The sequence below is a fragment of the Vigna unguiculata genome, chromosome 10 (assembly GCF_037176805.1).
Source record: "Vigna unguiculata cultivar grain cowpea cultivar isolate G323 ecotype 2 chromosome 10, ASM3717680v1, whole genome shotgun sequence".
Classification (NCBI taxonomy): domain Eukaryota; kingdom Viridiplantae; phylum Streptophyta; class Magnoliopsida; order Fabales; family Fabaceae; genus Vigna; species Vigna unguiculata.
This window is the reverse complement of record NC_140801.1, coordinates 21,076,867-21,096,009: the sequence shown is the minus strand read 5'-3', so window position 1 is coordinate 21,096,009 and position 19,143 is coordinate 21,076,867.

Here is a 19,143-nt window from a genome sequence, read left to right as displayed (position 1 = left end):
AATAATTCATGTTTTCTACATACAAATTGCTCAAATTTTCATGAGAAACTTGTTGCAAATACTCAAAGGGGATTAATGGTGTTACGAAATTTGAAATTTTTCTTTTTTTTGTGACAGTTCCTTAATTTTTTACTAATTTTTACTATTTAAGATCTAAATAATCGAAATTTTATATATGAAAATGGGAAAAAAATCACAAGAATTAAGTTCGCCAATACTAGGATAGGATTTGTGTTCTTAAATTTGACAAGTTCCATCTCCTGGTAACACTTTTTTAATTCTTTTTACTAGTTTTAACTATTTACAATTGAAATAATTGAAATTTTATGTACAAAGATATCTCAAAATTTCATAACAAACAGGTTGACAGATACTCATATGCGATTTGTTTCTGAAATTTAAAAAATTAAATCTCTAGGTAACAATTTTTCAATTTTTTTTACTACTTTCTACCATATACAATTTAAATAATTCATGTTTTCTACATACAAATTGCTGAAATTTTCATGAGAAACTTGTTGCAAATACTCAAAGGGGATTAATGGTATTACGAAATTTGAAATTTTTTCTTTTTTTTGTGACAGTTCCTTAATTTTTTACTATTTTTTACTATTTAAGATCAAAATAATCGAAATTTTATATATGAAAATGGGAAAAAAATCACAAGAATTAACTTCGCCAATACTGGGATAGGATTTGTGTTCTTAAATTTTACAAGTTCCATCTCCTGTAACACTTTTTCAATTCTTTTTACTATTTTTAACTATTTACAATTGAAATAATTGAAATTTTATGTACAAAGATATCTCAAAATTTCATAACAAACAGGTTGACAAATACTCATATGCGATTTGTTTCTGAAATTTAAAAAATTAAATCTCTAGGTAACAATTTTTCAAATTTTGTTTACTACTTTCTACCATATACAATTCAAATAATTCATGTTTTCTACATACAAATTGCTCAAATTTTCATGAGAAACTTGTTGCAAATACTCAAAGGGGATTAATGGTGTTACGAAATTTGAAATTTTTCTTTTTTTTGTGACAGTTCCTTAATTTTTTACTAATTTTTACTATTTAAGATCTAAATAATCGAAATTTTATATATGAAAATGGGAAAAAAAATCACAAGAATTAAGTTCGCCAATACTAGGATAGGATTTGTGTTCTTAAATTTGACAAGTTCCATCTCCTGGTAACACTTTTTTAATTCTTTTTACTAGTTTTAACTATTTACAATTGAAATAATTGAAATTTTATGTACAAAGATATCTCAAAATTTCATAACAAACAGGTTGACAGATACTCATATGCGATTTGTTTCTGAAATTTAAAAAATTAAATCTCTAGGTAACAATTTTTCAATTTTTTTTACTACTTTCTACCATATACAATTTAAATAATTCATGTTTTCTACATACAAATTGCTGAAATTTTCATGAGAAACTTGTTGCAAATACTCAAAGGGGATTAATGGTATTACGAAATTTGAAATTTTTTCTTTTTTTTGTGACAGTTCCTTTATTTTTTACTATTTTTTACTATTTAAGATCAAAATAATCGAAATTTTATATATGAAAATGGGAAAAAAATCACAAGAATTAACTTCGCCAATACTGGGATAGGATTTGTGTTCTTAAATTTTACAAGTTCCATCTCCTGTAACACTTTTTCAATTCTTTTTACTATTTTTAACTATTTACATTTCAAATAATTGAACTTTCATGTACAAAAAGATCTCAAAATTTCATAACAAACATGTTGGCGGATACTCAAATTGGATTAGTTTCTGAAATTTAAAAAATTCAATCCATAGGCAACAAATTTTCAATTGTTTTTCACTACTTTCTACTATTTACAATTTAAATAATTCATGTTTTCTACATAAATATTGCTCAAAGTTTCTTAAGAAACTTGTCGCAAATACTCAAAGGGGATTACTGCTGTTATGAAATTTGAAAAATTTCCTGTTTTTCTACCGTTTATTTTAATTCTTTTGCTAAGTTTTACTATTTACTAATTAAATAATTGATATTTTATATATAAAAATTTCAAAAAATTTACACAAGAAACAAGTTGGCCAATAACAGGATAGGATTTGTGTTCTTAAATTTGACAAGTTCCATCTCCTGGTAACACTTTTTTAATTCTTTTTACTAGTTTTAACTATTTACAATTAAAATAATTGAAATTTTATGTACAAAGATATCTGAAAATTTCATAACAAACAGGTTGACAAATACTCATATGCGATTTGTTTCTGAAATTTAAAAAATTAAATCTCTAGGTAACAATTTTTCAATTTTTTTTCCTACTTTCTACCATATACAATTTAAATAATTCATGTTTTCTACATACAAATTGCTGAAATTTTCATGAGAAACTTGTTGCAAATACTCAAAGGGGATTAATGGTGTTACGAAATTTGAAATTTTTCTTTTTTTTGTGACAGTTCCTTAATTTTTTACTAATTTTTACTATTTAAGATCTAAATAATCGAAATTTTATATATGAAAATGGGAAAAAAATCACAAGAATTAAGTTCGCTAATTCTAGGATAGGATTTGTGTTCTTAAATTTGACAAGTTCCATCTCCTGGTAACACTTTTTTAATTCTTTTTACTAGTTTTAACTATTTACAATTGAAATAATTGAAATTTTATGTACAAAGATATCTGAAAATTTCATAACAAACAGGTTGACAGATACTCATATGCGATTTGTTTCTGAAATTTAAAAAATTAAATCTCTAGGTAACAATTTTTCAATTTTTTTTACTACTTTCTACCATATACAATTTAAATAATTCATGTTTTCTACATACAAATTGCTCAAATTTTCATGAGAAACTTGTTGCAAATACTCAAAGGGGATTAATGGTGTTACGAAATTTGAAATATTTCTGGTTTTCGTGACAGTTCCTTAATTTTTTACTAATTTTTACTATTTAAGATCCAAATAATCGAAATTTTATATATGAAAATGGGAAAAAAATCACAAGAATTAAGTTTGCCAATACTAGGATAGGATTTGTGTTCTTAAATTTGACAAGTTCCATCTCCTGTAACACTATTTCAATTCTTTTTACTATTTTTAACTATTTACATTTCAAATAATTGAACTTTCATGTACAAAAAGATCTCAAAATTTCATAACAAACATGTTGGCGGATACTCAAATTGGATTAGTTTCTGAAATTTAAAAAATTCAATCTCTAGGCAACAAATTTTCAATTGTTTTTTACTACTTTCTACTATTTACAATTTAAATAATTCATGTTTTCTACATAAATATTGCTCAAAGTTTCTTAAGAAACTTGTCGCAAATACTCAAAGGGGATTACTGGTGTTATGAAATTTGAACAATTTCCTGTTTCTCTACCGTTTATTTTAATTCTTTTACTAAGTTTTACTATTTACTAATTAAATAATTGATATTTTATATATAAAAATTTCAAAAAATTTGCACAAGAAACAAGTTGGCCAATAACAGGATAGGATTTGTGTTCTTAAATTTGACAAGTTCCATCTCCTGGTAACACTTTTTTAATTCTTTTTACTAGTTTTAACTATTTACAATTGAAATAATTGAAATTTTATATACAAAGATATCTGAAAATTTCATAACAAACAGGTTGACAGATACTCATATGCGATTTGTTTCTGAAATTTAAAAAATTAAATCTCTAGGTAACAATTTTTCAATTTTTTTTACTACTTTCTACCATATACAATTTAAATAATTCATGTTTTCTACATACAAATTGCTCAAATTTTCATGAGAAACTTGTTGCAAATACTCAAAGGGGATTAATGGTGTTACGAAATTTGAAATTTTTCTTTTTTTTGTGACAGTTCCTTAATTTTTTACTAATTTTTACTATTTAAGATCTAAATAATCGAAATTTTATATATGAAAATGGGAAAAAAAATCACAAGAATTAAGTTCGCCAATACTAGGATAGGATTTGTGTTCTTAAATTTGACAAGTTCCATCTCCTGGTAACACTTTTTTAATTCTTTTTACTAGTTTTAACTATTTTCAATTGAAATAATTGAAATTTTATGTACAAAGATATCTGAAAATTTCATAACAAACAGGTTGACAGATACTCATATGCGATTTGTTTCTGAAATTTAAAAAATTAAATCTCTAGGTAACAATTTTTCAATTTTTTTTACTACTTTCTACCATATACAATTTAAATAATTCATGTTTTCTACATACAAATTGCTCAAATTTTCATGAGAAACTTGTTGCAAATACTCAAAGGGGATTAATGGTGTTACGAAATTTGAAATATTTCTTGTTTTCGTGACAGTTCCTTAATTTTTTACTAATTTTTACTATTTAAGATCCAAATAATCGAAATTTTATATATGAAAATGGGAAAAAAATCACAAGAATTAAGTTCGCCAATACTAGGATAGGATTTGTGTTCTTAAATTTGACAAGATCCATCTCCTGTAACACTTTTTCAATTCTTTTTACTATTTTTAACTATTTACATTTCAAATAATTGAACTTTCATGTACAAAAAGATCTCAAAATTTCATAACAAACATGTTGGCGGATACTCAAATTGGATTAGTTTCTAAAATTTAAAAAATTCAATCTCTAGGCAACAAATTTTCAATTGTTTTTTACTACTTTCTACTATTTACAATTTAAATAATTCATGTTTTCTACATAAATATTCCTTTAAGTTTCTTAAGAAACTTGTCGCAAATACTCAAAGGGGATTACTGGTGTTATGAAATTTGAAAAATTTCCTGTTTTTCTACCGTTTATTTTAATTCTTTTACTAAGTTTTACTATTTACTAATTAAATAATTGATATTTTATATATAAAAATTTCTAAAAATTTACACAATAAACAAGTTGGCCAATACCAGGATGGGATTTGTGTTCTTTAATTTCACAAGTTCCATCTCCTGGTAACACTTTTTTAATTCTTTTTACTGGTTTTAACTATGTACAATTGAAATAATTGAAATTTTATGTACAAAGATATCTCAAAATTTCATAACAAACAGGTTGACAGATACTCACATGCGATTTGTTTCTGAAATTTAAAAAATTAAATCTCTAGGTAACAATTTTTCAATTTTTTTTACTACTTTCTACCATATACAATTTAAATAATTCATGTTTTCTACATACAAATTGCTCAAATTTTCATGAGAAACTTGTTGCAAATACTCAAAGGGGATTATTAGTGTTACGAAATTTGAAATTTTTCTTGTTTTCGTGACAGTTCCTTAATTTTTTACTAATTTTTACTATTTAATATCTACATAATCGAAATTTTATATATGAAAATGGGAAAAAAATCACAAGAATTAAGTTCGCCAATACTAGGATAGGATTTGTGTTCTTAAATTTGACAAGTTCCATCTCCTGTAACACTTTTTCAATTCTTTTTATTATTTTTAACTATTTACATTTCAAATAATTGAACTTTCATGCACAAAAAGATCTCAAAATTTCATAACAAACATGTTGGCGGATACTCAAATTGGATTAGTTTCTGAAATTTAAAAAATTCAATCTCTAGGCAACAAATTTTCAATTGTTTTTTACTACTTTCTACTATTTACAATTTAAATAATTGATTTTTTCTACATAAATATTGCTCAAAGTTTCTTAAGAAACTTGTCGCAAATACTCAAAGGGGATTACGGGTGTAATGAAATTTGAAAAATTTCCTGTTTTTCTACCGTTTATTTTAATTCTTTTACGAAGTTTTACTATTTACTAATTAAATAATTGATATTTTATATATAAAAATTTCAAAAAATTTACACAAGAAACAAGTTGGCCAATACCAGGATGAGATTTCTGTTCTAAAATTTCACAACTTCCATCTCCTAGTAACACTTTTTTAATTCTTTTTACTCGTTTTAACTATTTACAATTGAAATAATTGAAATTTTATGTACAAAGATATCTCAAAATTTCATAACAAACAGGTTGACAGATACTCATATGCGATTTGTTTCTGAAATTTAAAAAATTAAATCTCTAGGTAACAATTTTTCAATTTTTTTTACTACTTTCTACCATATACAATTTAAATAATTCATGTTTTCTACATACAAATTGCTCAAATTTTCATGAGAAACTTGTTGCAAATACTCAAAGGGGATTAATGGTGTTACGAAATTTGAAATTTTTCTTGTTTTCGCGACAGTTCCTTAATTTTTTACTAATTTTTACTATTTAAGATCTAAATAATCGAAATTTTATATATGAAAATGGGAAAAAAATCACAAGAATTAAGTTCGCCAATACTAGGATAGGATTTGTGTTCTTAAATTTGACAAGTTCCATCTCCTGTAACACTTTTTCAATTCTTTTTAATATTTTTAACTATTTACATTTCAAATAATTGAACTTTCATGTACAAAAAGATCTCAAAATTTCATAACAAACATGTTGGCGGATACTCAAATTGGATTAGTTTCTGAAATTTAAAAAATTCAATCTCTAGGCAACAAATTTTCAATTGTTTTTTACTACTTTCTACTATTTACAATTTAAATAATTCATGTTTTCTACATAAATATTGCTCAAAGTTTCTTAAGAAAATTGTCGCAAATACTCAAAGGGGATTACGGGTGTAATGAAATTTGAAAAATTTCCTGTTTTTCTACCGTTTATTTTAATTTTTTTACGAAGTTTTACTATTTACTAATTAAATAATTGATATTTTATATATAAAAATTTCAACAAATTTACACAAGAAACAAGTTGGCCAATACCAGGATGGGATTTCTGTTCTAAAATTTGACAAGTTCCATCTCCTGGTAACACTTTTTTAATTCTTTTTACTAGTTTTAACTATTTACAATTGAAATAATTGAAATTTTATGTACAAAGATATCTCAAAATTTCATAACAAACAGGTTGACAGATACTCATATGCGATTTGTTTCTGAAATTTAAAAAATTAAATCTCTAGGTAACAATTTTTCAAATTTTTTTTACTACTTTCTACCATATACAATTTAAATAATTCATGTTTTCTACATACAAATTGCTGAAATTTTCATGAGAAACTTGTTGCAAATACTCAAAGGGGATTATTAGTGTTACGAAATTTGAAATTTTTCTTGTTTTCGTGACAGTTCCTTAATTTTTTACTAATTTTTACTATTTAAGATCTAAATAATCGAAATTTTATATATGAAAATGGGAAAAAAATCACAAGAATTAAGTTCGCCAATACTAGGATAGGATTTGTGTTCTTAAATTTGACAAGTTCCATCTCCTGTAACACTGTTTCAATTCTTTTTACTATTTTTAACTATTTACATTTCAAATAATTGAACTTTCATGTACAAAAAGATCTCAAAATTTCATAACAAACATGTTGGTGGATACTCAAATTGGATTAGTTTCTGAAATTTAAAAAATTCAATCTCTAGGCAACAAATTTTCAATTGTTTTTTACTACTTTCTACTATTTACAATTTAAATAATTCATGTTTTCTACATAAATATTGCTCAAAGTTTCTTAAGAAACTTGTCGCAAATACTCAAAGGGGATTACTGGTGTTATGAAATTTGAAAAATTTCCTATTTTTCTACCGTTTATTTTAATTCTTTTGCTAAGTTTTACTATTTACTAATTAAATAATTGATATTTTATATATAAAAATTTCAAAATATTTACACAAGAAACAAGTTGGCCAATACCAGGATGGGATTTGTGTTCTTAAATTTGACAAGTTCCATCTCCTGGTAACACTTTTTTAATTCTTTTTACTGGTTTTAACTATTTACAATTGAAATAATTGAAATTTTATGTACAAAGATATCTCAAAATTTCATAACAAACAGGTTGACAGATACTCATATGCGATTTGTTTCTGAAATTTAAAAAATTAAATCTCTAGGTAACAATTTTTCAATTTTTTTTACTACTTTCTATCATATACAATTTAAAGAATTCATGTTTTCTACATACAAATTGCTCAAATTTTCATGAGAAACTTGTTGCAAATACTCAAAGGGGATTAATGGTGTTACGAAATTTGAAATTTTTCTTGTTTTCGTGACAGTTCCTTAATTTTTTACTAATTTTTACTATTTAAGATCTAAATAATCGAAATTTTATATATGAAAATGGGAAAAAAATCACAAGAATTAAGTTCGCCAATACTAGGATATGATTTGTGTTCTTAAATTTGACAAGTTCCATCTCCTGTAACACTTTTTCAATTCTTTTTACTATTTTTAACTATTTACATTTCAAATAATTGAACTTTCATGTACAAAAAGATCTCAAAATTTCATAACAAACATGTTGGTGGATACTCAAATTGGATTAGTTTCTGAAATTTAAAAAATTCAATCTCTAGGCAACAAATTTTCAATTGTTTTTTACTACTTTCTACTATTTACAATTTAAATAATTCATGTTTTCTACATAAATATTGCTCAAAGTTTCTTAAGAAACTTGTTGCAAATACTCAAAGGGGATTACTGGTGTTATGAAATTTGAACAATTTCCTGTTTTTCTACCGTTTATTTTAATACTTTTACTAAGTTTTACTATTTACTAATTAAATAATTGATATTTTATATATAAGAATTTCAAAAAATTTACACAAGAAACAAGTTGGCCAATACCAAAATGGGATTTGTGTTCTTAAATTTGACAAGTTCCATCTCCTGGTAACACTTTTTTAATTCTTTTTACTAGTTTTAACTATTTACAATTGAAATAATTGAAATTTTATGTACAAAGATATCTCAAAATTTCATAACAAACAGGTTGACAGATACTCATATGCGATTTGTTTCTGAAATTTAAAAAATTAAATCTCTAGGTAACAATTTTTCAATTTTTTTTACTACTTTCTACCATATACAATTTAAAGAATTCATGTTTTCTACATACAAATTGCTCAAATTTTCATGAGAAACTTGTTGCAAATACTCAAAGGGGATTAATGGTGTTACGAAATTTGAAATTTTTCTTGTTTTCGTGACAGTTCTTTAATTTTTTACTAATTTTTACTATTTAAGATCTAAATAATCGAAATTTTATATATGAAAATGGGAAAAAAAATCACAAGAATTAAGTTCGCCAATACTAGGATAGGATTTGTGTTCTTAAATTTGACAAGTTCCATCTCCTGGTAACACTTTTTTAATTCTTTTTACTAGTTTTAACTATTTACAATTGAAATAATTGAAATTTTATGTACAAAGATATCTCAAAATTTCGTAACAAACAGGTTGACAAACACTCCTATGCGATTTGTTTCTGAAATTTAAAAAATTAAATCTCTAGGTAACAATTTTTCAATTTTTTTTAGTACTTTCTACCATATACAATTTAAATAATTCATGTTTTCTACATACAAATTGCTCAAATTTTCATGAGAAACTTGTTGCAAATACTCAAAGGGGATTAATGGTGTTACGAAATTTGAAATTTTTCTTGTTTTCGTTACAGTTCCTTAATTTTTTACTAATTTTTACTATTTAAGATCTAAATAATCGAAATTTTATATATGAAAATGGGAAAAAAATCACAAGAATTAAGTTCGCCAATACTAGGATAGGATTTGTGTTCTTAAATTTGACAAGATCCATCTCCTGTAACACTTTTTCAATTCTTTTTACTATTTTTAACTATTTACATTTCAAATAATTGAACTTTCATGTACAAAAAGATCTCAAAATTTCATAACAAACATGTTGGCGGATACTCAAATTGGATTAGTTTCTGAAATTTAAAAAATTCAATCTCTAGGCAACAAATTTTCAATTGTTTTTTACTACTTTCTACTATTTACAATTTAAATAATTGATTTTTTCTACATAAATATTGCTCAAAGTTTCTTAAGAAACTTGTCGCAAATACTCAAAGGGGATTACGGGTGTAATGAAATTTGAAAAATTTCCTGTTTTTCTACCGTTTATTTTAATTCTTTTACTAAGTTTTACTATTTACTAATTAAATAATTGATATTTTATATATAAAAATTTCTAAAAATTTACACAATAAACAAGTTGGCCAATACCAGGATGGGATTTGTGTTCTTTAATTTCACAAGTTCCATCTCCTGGTAACACTTTTTTAATTCTTTTTACTGGTTTTAACTATGTACAATTGAAATAATTGAAATTTTATGTACAAAGATATCTCAAAATTTCATAACAAACAGGTTGACAGATACTCACATGCGATTTGTTTCTGAAATTTAAAAAATTAAATCTCTAGGTAACAATTTTTCAATTTTTTTTACTACTTTCTACCATATACAATTTAAATAATTCATGTTTTCTACATACAAATTGCTCAAATTTTCATGAGAAACTTGTTGCAAATACTCAAAGGGGATTATTAGTGTTACGAAATTTGAAATTTTTCTTGTTTTCGTGACAGTTCCTTAATTTTTTACTAATTTTTACTATTTAATATCTACATAATCGAAATTTTATATATGAAAATGGGAAAAAAATCACAAGAATTAAGTTCGCCAATACTAGGATAGGATTTGTGTTCTTAAATTTGACAAGTTCCATCTCCTGTAACACTTTTTCAATTCTTTTTATTATTTTTAACTATTTACATTTCAAATAATTGAACTTTCATGCACAAAAAGATCTCAAAATTTCATAACAAACATGTTGGCGGATACTCAAATTGGATTAGTTTCTGAAATTTAAAAAATTCAATCTCTAGGCAACAAATTTTCAATTGTTTTTTACTACTTTCTACTATTTACAATTTAAATAATTGATTTTTTCTACATAAATATTGCTCAAAGTTTCTTAAGAAACTTGTCGCAAATACTCAAAGGGGATTACGGGTGTAATGAAATTTGAAAAATTTCCTGTTTTTCTACCGTTTATTTTAATTCTTTTACGAAGTTTTACTATTTACTAATTAAATAATTGATATTTTATATATAAAAATTTCAAAAAATTTACACAAGAAACAAGTTGGCCAATACCAGGATGAGATTTCTGTTCTAAAATTTCACAACTTCCATCTCCTAGTAACACTTTTTTAATTCTTTTTACTCGTTTTAACTATTTACAATTGAAATAATTGAAATTTTATGTACAAAGATATCTCAAAATTTCATAACAAACAGGTTGACAGATACTCATATGCGATTTGTTTCTGAAATTTAAAAAATTAAATCTCTAGGTAACAATTTTTGAATTTTTTTTACTACTTTCTACCATATACAATTTAAATAATTCATGTTTTCTACATACAAATTGCTCAAATTTTCATGAGAAACTTGTTGCAAATACTCAAAGGGGATTAATGGTGTTACGAAATTTGAAATTTTTCTTGTTTTCGCGACAGTTCCTTAATTTTTTACTAATTTTTACTATTTAAGATCTAAATAATCGAAATTTTATATATGAAAATGGGAAAAAAATCACAAGAATTAAGTTCGCCAATACTAGGATAGGATTTGTGTTCTTAAATTTGACAAGTTCCATCTCCTGTAACACTTTTTCAATTCTTTTTACTATTTTTAACTATTTACATTTCAAATAATTGAACTTTCATGTACAAAAAGATCTCAAAATTTCATAACAAACATGTTGGCGGATACTCAAATTGGATTAGTTTCTGAAATTTAAAAAATTCAATCTCTAGGCAACAAATTTTCAATTGTTTTTTACTACTTTCTACTATTTACAATTTAAATAATTCATGTTTTCTACATAAATATTGCTCAAAGTTTCTTAAGAAAATTGTCGCAAATACTCAAAGGGGATTACGGGTGTAATGAAATTTGAAAAATTTCCTGTTTTTCTACCATTTATTTTAATTTTTTTACGAAGTTTTACTATTTACTAATTAAATAATTGATATTTTATATATAAAAATTTCAACAAATTTACACAAGAAACAAGTTGGCCAATACCAGGATGGGATTTCTGTTCTAAAATTTGACAAGTTCCATCTCCTGGTAACACTTTTTTAATTCTTTTTACTAGTTTTAACTATTTACAATTGAAATAATTGAAATTTTATGTACAAAGATATCTCAAAATTTCATAACAAACAGGTTGACAGATACTCATATGCGATTTGTTTCTGAAATTTAAAAAATTAAATCTCTAGGTAACAATTTTTCAAATTTTTTTTACTACTTTCTACCATATACAATTTAAATAATTCATGTTTTCTACATACAAATTGCTGAAATTTTCATGAGAAACTTGTTGCAAATACTCAAAGGGGATTATTAGTGTTACGAAATTTGAAATTTTTCTTGTTTTCGTGACAGTTCCTTAATTTTTTACTAATTTTTACTATTTAAGATCTAAATAATCGAAATTTTATATATGAAAATGGGAAAAAAATCACAAGAATTAAGTTCGCCAATACTAGGATAGGATTTGTGTTCTTAAATTTGACAAGTTCCATCTCCTGTAACACTGTTTCAATTCTTTTTACTATTTTTAACTATTTACATTTCAAATAATTGAACTTTCATGTACAAAAAGATCTCAAAATTTCATAACAAACATGTTGGTGGATACTCAAATTGGATTAGTTTCTGAAATTTAAAAAATTCAATCTCTAGGCAACAAATTTTCAATTGTTTTTTACTACTTTCTACTATTTACAATTTAAATAATTCATGTTTTCTACATAAATATTGCTCAAAGTTTCTTAAGAAACTTGTCGCAAATACTCAAAGGGGATTACTGGTGTTATGAAATTTGAAAAATTTCCTGTTTTTCTACCGTTTATTTTAATTCTTTTGCTAAGTTTTACTATTTACTAATTAAATAATTGATATTTTATATATAAAAATTTCAAAATATTTACACAAGAAACAAGTTGGCCAATACCAGGATGGGATTTGTGTTCTTAAATTTGACAAGTTCCATCTCCTGGTAACACTTTTTTAATTCTTTTTACTGGTTTTAACTATTTACAATTGAAATAATTGAAATTTTATGTACAAAGATATCTCAAAATTTCATAACAAACAGGTTGACAGATACTCATATGCGATTTGTTTCTGAAATTTAAAAAATTAAATCTCTAGGTAACAATTTTTCAATTTTTTTTACTACTTTCTATCATATACAATTTAAAGAATTCATGTTTTCTACATACAAATTGCTCAAATTTTCATGAGAAACTTGTTGCAAATACTCAAAGGGGATTAATGGTGTTACGAAATTTGAAATTTTTCTTGTTTTCGTGACAGTTCCTTAATTTTTTACTAATTTTTACTATTTAAGATCTAAATAATCGAAATTTTATATATGAAAATGGGAAAAAAATCACAAGAATTAAGTTCGCCAATACTAGGATAGGATTTGTGTTCTTAAATTTGACAAGTTCCATCTCCTGTAACACTTTTTCAATTCTTTTTACTATTTTTAACTATTTACATTTCAAATAATTGAACTTTCATGTACAAAAAGATCTCAAAATTTCATAACAAACATGTTGACGGATACTCAAATTGGATTAGTTTCTGAAATTTAAAAAATTCAATCTCTAGGCAACAAATTTTCAATTGTTTTTTACTACTTTCTACTATTTACAATTTCAATAATTCATGTTTTCTACATAAATATTGCTCAAAGTTTCTTAAGAAACTTGTCGCAAATACTCAAAGGGGATTACTGGTGTTATGAAATTTGAAAAATTTCCTGTTTTTTTACCGTTTATTTTAATTCTTTTGCTAAGTTTTACTATTTACTAATTAAATAATTGATATTTTATATATAAAAATTTCAAAATATTTACACAAGAAACAAGTTGGCCAATACCAGGATGGGATTTGTGTTCTTAAATTTGACAAGTTCCATCTCCTGGTAACACTTTTTTAATTCTTTTTACTGGTTTTAACTATTTACAATTGAAATAATTGAAATTTTATGTACAAAGATATCTCAAAATTTCATAACAAACAGGTTGACAGATAGTCATATGCGATTTGTTACTGAAATTTAAAAAATCAAATCTCTAGGTAACAATTTTTCAATTTTTTTTACTACTTTCTATCATATACAATTTAAAGAATTCATGTTTTCTACATACAAATTGCTCAAATTTTCATGAGAAACTTGTTGCAAATACTCAAAGGGGATTAATGGTGTTACGAAATTTGAAATTTTTCTTGTTTTCGTGACAGTTCCTTAATTTTTTACTAATTTTTACTATTTAAGATCTAAATAATCGAAATTTTATATATGAAAATGGGAAAAAAATCACAAGAATTAAGTTCGCCAATACTAGGATAGGATTTGTGTTCTTAAATTTGACAAGTTCCATCTCCTGTAACACTTTTTCAATTCTTTTTACTATTTTTAACTATTTACATTTCAAATAATTGAACTTTCATGTACAAAAAGATCTCAAAATTTCATAACAAACATGTTGACGGATACTCAAATTGGATTAGTTTCTGAAATTTAAAAAATTCAATCTCTAGGCAACAAATTTTCAATTGTTTTTTACTACTTTCTACTATTTACAATTTCAATAATTCATGTTTTCTACATAAATATTGCTCAAAGTTTCTTAAGAAACTTGTCGCAAATACTCAAAGGGGATTACTGGTGTTATGAAATTTGAAAAATTTCCTGTTTTTCTACCGTTTATTTTAATTCTTTTACTAAGTTTTACTATTTACTAATTAAATAATTGATATTTTATATATAAAAATTTCAAAAAATTTACACAAGAAACAAGTTGGCCAATAATAGGATAGGATTTGTGTTCTTAAATTTGACAAGTTCCATCTCCTGGTAACACTTTTTTAATTCTTTATACTAGATTTAACTATTTACAATTGAAATAATTGAAATTTTATATACAAAGATATCTGAAAATTTCATGACAAACAGGTTGACAGATACTCATATGCGATTTGTTTCTGAAATTTAAAAAATTAAATCTCTAGGTAACAATTTTTGAATTTTTTTTACTACTTTCTACCATATACAATTTAAATAATTCATGTTTCCTACATACAAATTGCTGAAATTTTCATGAGAAACTTGTTGCAAATACTCAAAGGGGATTAATGGTGTTACGAAATTTGAAATTTTTCTTTTTTTTGTGACTGTTCCTTAATTTTTTACTAATTTTTACTATTTAAGATCTAAATAATCGAAATTTTATATATGAAAATGGGAAAAAAAATCACAAGAATTAAGTTCGCCAATACTAGGATAGGATTTGTGTTCTTAAATTTGACAAGTTCCATCTCCTATAACACTATTTCAATTCTTTTTACTATTTTTAACTATTTACATTTCAAATAATTGAACTTTCATGTACAAAAAGATCTCAAAATTTCATAACAAACATGTTGGCGGATACTCAAATTGGATTAGTTTCTGAAATTTAAAAAATTCAATCTCTAGGCAACAAATTTTCAATTGTTTTTTACTACTTTCTACTATTTACAATTTCAATAATTCATGTTTTCTACATAAATATTGCTCAAAGTTTCTTAAGAAACTTGTCGCAAATACTCAAAGGGGATTACTGGTGTTATGAAATTTGAAAAATTTCCTGTTTTTCTACCGTTTATTTTAATTCTTTTACTAAGTTTTACTATTTACTAATTAAATAATTGATATTTTATATATAAAAATTTCAAAAAATTTACACAAGAAACAAGTTGGCCAATAACAGGATAGGATTTGTGTTCTTAAATTTGACAAGTTCCATCTCCTGGTAACACTTTTTTAATTCTTTTTACTAGTTTTAACTATTTACAATTGAAATAATTGAAATTTTATATACAAAGATATCTGAAAATTTCATGACAAACAGGTTGACAGATACTCATATGCGATTTCTTTCTGAAATTTAAAAAATTAAATCTCTAGGTAACAATGTTTCAATTTTTTTTACTACTTTCTACCATATACAATTTAAATAATTCATGTTTTCTACATACAAATTGCTCAAATTTTCATGAGAAACTTGTTGCAAATACTCAAAGGGGATTAATGGTGTTACGAAATTTGAAATTTTTCTTTTTTTTGTGACAGTTCCTTAATTTTTTACTAATTTTTACTATTTAAGATCTAAATAATCGAAATTTTATATATGAAAATGGGAAAAAAAATCACAAGAATTAAGTTCGCCAATACTAGGATAGGATTTGTGTTCTTAAATTTGACAAGTTCCATCTCCTGTAACACTTTTTCAATTCTTTTTACTATTTTTAACTATTTACATTTCAAATAATTGAACTTTCATGTACAAAAAGATCTCAAAATTTCATAACAAACATGTTGGCGGATACTCAAATTGGATTAGTTTCTGAAATTTAAAAAATTCAATCTCTAGGCAACAAATTTTCAATTGTTTTTTACTACTTTCTACTATTTACAATTTAAATAATTCATGTTTTCTACATAAATATTGCTCAAAGTTTCTTAAGAAACTTGTCGCAAATACTCAAAGGGGATTACTGGTGTTATGAAATTTGAAAAATTTCCTGTTTTTCTACCGTTTATTTTAATTCTTTTACTAAGTTTTACTATTTACTAATTAAATAATTAATATTTTATATATAAAAATTTCAAAAAATTTACACAAGAAACAAGTTGGCCAATACCAGGATGGGATTTGTGTTCTTAAATTTGACAAGTTCCATCTCCTGCTAACACTTTTTTAATTCTTTTTACTAGTTTTAACTATTTACAATTGAAATAATTGAAACTTTATGTACAAAGATATCTCAAAATTTCACAACAAACAGGTTGACAGATACTCATATGCTATTTGTTTCTGAAATTTAAAAAATTAAATCTCTAGGTAACAATTTTTCAATTTTTTTTTACTACTTTCTACCATATACAATTTAAATAATTCATGTTTTCTACATACAAATTGCTCAAATTTTCATGAGAAACTTGTTGCAAATACTCAAAGGGGATTATTAGTGTTACGAAATTTGAAATTTTTCTTGTTTTCGTGACAGTTCCTTAATTTTTTACTAATTTTTTACTATTTAAGATCTAAATAATCGAAATTTTGTATATGAAAATGGGAAAAAAATCACAACAATTAAGTTCGCCAATACTAGGATAGAATTTGTGTTCTTAAATTTGACAAGTTCCATCTCCTGTAACACTTTTTCAATTCTTTTTACTATTTTTAACTATTTACATTTCAAATAATTGAACTTTCATGTACAAAAAGATCTCAAAATTTCATAACAAACATGTTGGCGGATACTCAAATTGGATTAGTTTCTGAAATTTAAAAAATTCAATCTCTAGGCAACAAATTTTCAATTGTTTTTTACTACTTTCTACTATTTACAATTTAAATAATTCATGTTTTCTACATAAATATTGCTCAAAGTTTCTTAAGAAACTTGTCGCAAATATTCAAAGGGGATTACTGGTGTTATGAAATTTGAAAAATTTCCTTTTTTACTACAGTTTATTTTAATTCTTTTACTAAGTTTTACAATTTACTAATTAAATAATTGATATTTTATATATAGAAATTTCAAAAAATTTACACAAGAAACAAGTTCGCCAATACCAGGATGGGATTTGTGTTCTTAAATTTGACAAGTTCCATCTCCTGGTAACACTTTTTTAATTCTTTTTACTAGTTTTAACTGTTTACAATTGAAATAATTGAAATTTTATGTACAAAGATATCTCAAAATTTCATAACAAACAGGTTGACAGATACTCACATGCAATTTGTTTCTGAAATTTAAAAAATTAAATCTCTAGGTAACAATTTTTCAATTTTTTTTACTACTTTCTACCATATACAATTTAAATAATTCATGTTTTCTACATACAAATTGCTCAAATTTTCATGATAAACTTATTGCAAATACTCAAAGGGGATTAATGGTGTTACGAAATTTGAAATTTTTCTTGTTTTCGTGACAGTTCCTTAATTTTTTACTAATTTTTACTATTTAAGATCTAAATAATCGAAATTTTATATATGAAAATGGGAAAAAAATCACAAGAATTAAGTTCGCCAATACTAGGATAGGATTTGTGTTCTTAAATTTGACAAGTTCCATCTCCTGGTAACACTTTTTTAATTCTTTTTACTAGTTTTAACTATTTACAATTGAAATAATTGAAATTTTATGTACAAAGATATCTCAAAATTTCATAACAAACAGGTTGACAGATACTCATATGCGATTTGTTTCTGAAATTTAAAAAATTAAATCTCTAGGTAACAATTTTTCAATTTTTTTTACTACTTTCTACCATATACAATTTAAATAATTCATGTTTTCTACATACAAATTGCTCAAATTTTCATGAGAAACTTGTTGCAAATACTCAAAGAGGATTAATGGTGTTACGAAATTTGAAATTTTTCTTGTTTTCGTGTCAGTTCCTTAATTTTTTACTAATCTTTACTATTTAAGATCTAAATAATCGAAATTTTATATATGAAAATGGGAAAAAAATCACAAGAATTAAGTTCGCCAATACTAGGATAGGATTTGTGTTCTTAAATTTGACAAGTTCCATCTCCTGTAACACTTTTTCAATTCTTTTTACTATTTTTAACTATTTACATTTCAAATAATTGAACTTTCATGTACAAAAAGATCTCAAAATTTCATAACAAACATGTTGGCGGATACTCAAATTGGATTAGTTTCTGAAATTTAAAAAATTCAATCTTTAGGCAACAAATTTTCAATTGTTTTTTACTACTTTCTACTATTTACAATTTAAATAATTCATGTTTTCTACTTAAATATTGTTCAAAGTTTCTTAAGAAACTTGTCGCAAATACTCAAAGGGGATTACTGGTGTTATGAAATTTGAAAAATTTCCTATTTTTCTACCGTTTATTTTAATTCTTTTACGAAGTTTTACTATTTACTAATTAAATAATTGATATTTTATATATAAAAATTTCAAAAAATTTACACAAGAAACAAGTTGGCCAATACCAGGATGGGATTTCTGTTCTAAAATTTGACAAGTTCCATCTCCTGGTAACACTTTTTTAATTCTTTTTACTAGTTTTAACTATTTACAATTGAAATGATTGAAATTTTATGTACAAAGATATCTCAAAATTTCATAACAAACAGGTTGACAGATACTCACATGCGATTTGTTTCTGAAATTTAAAAAATTAAATCTCTAGGTAACA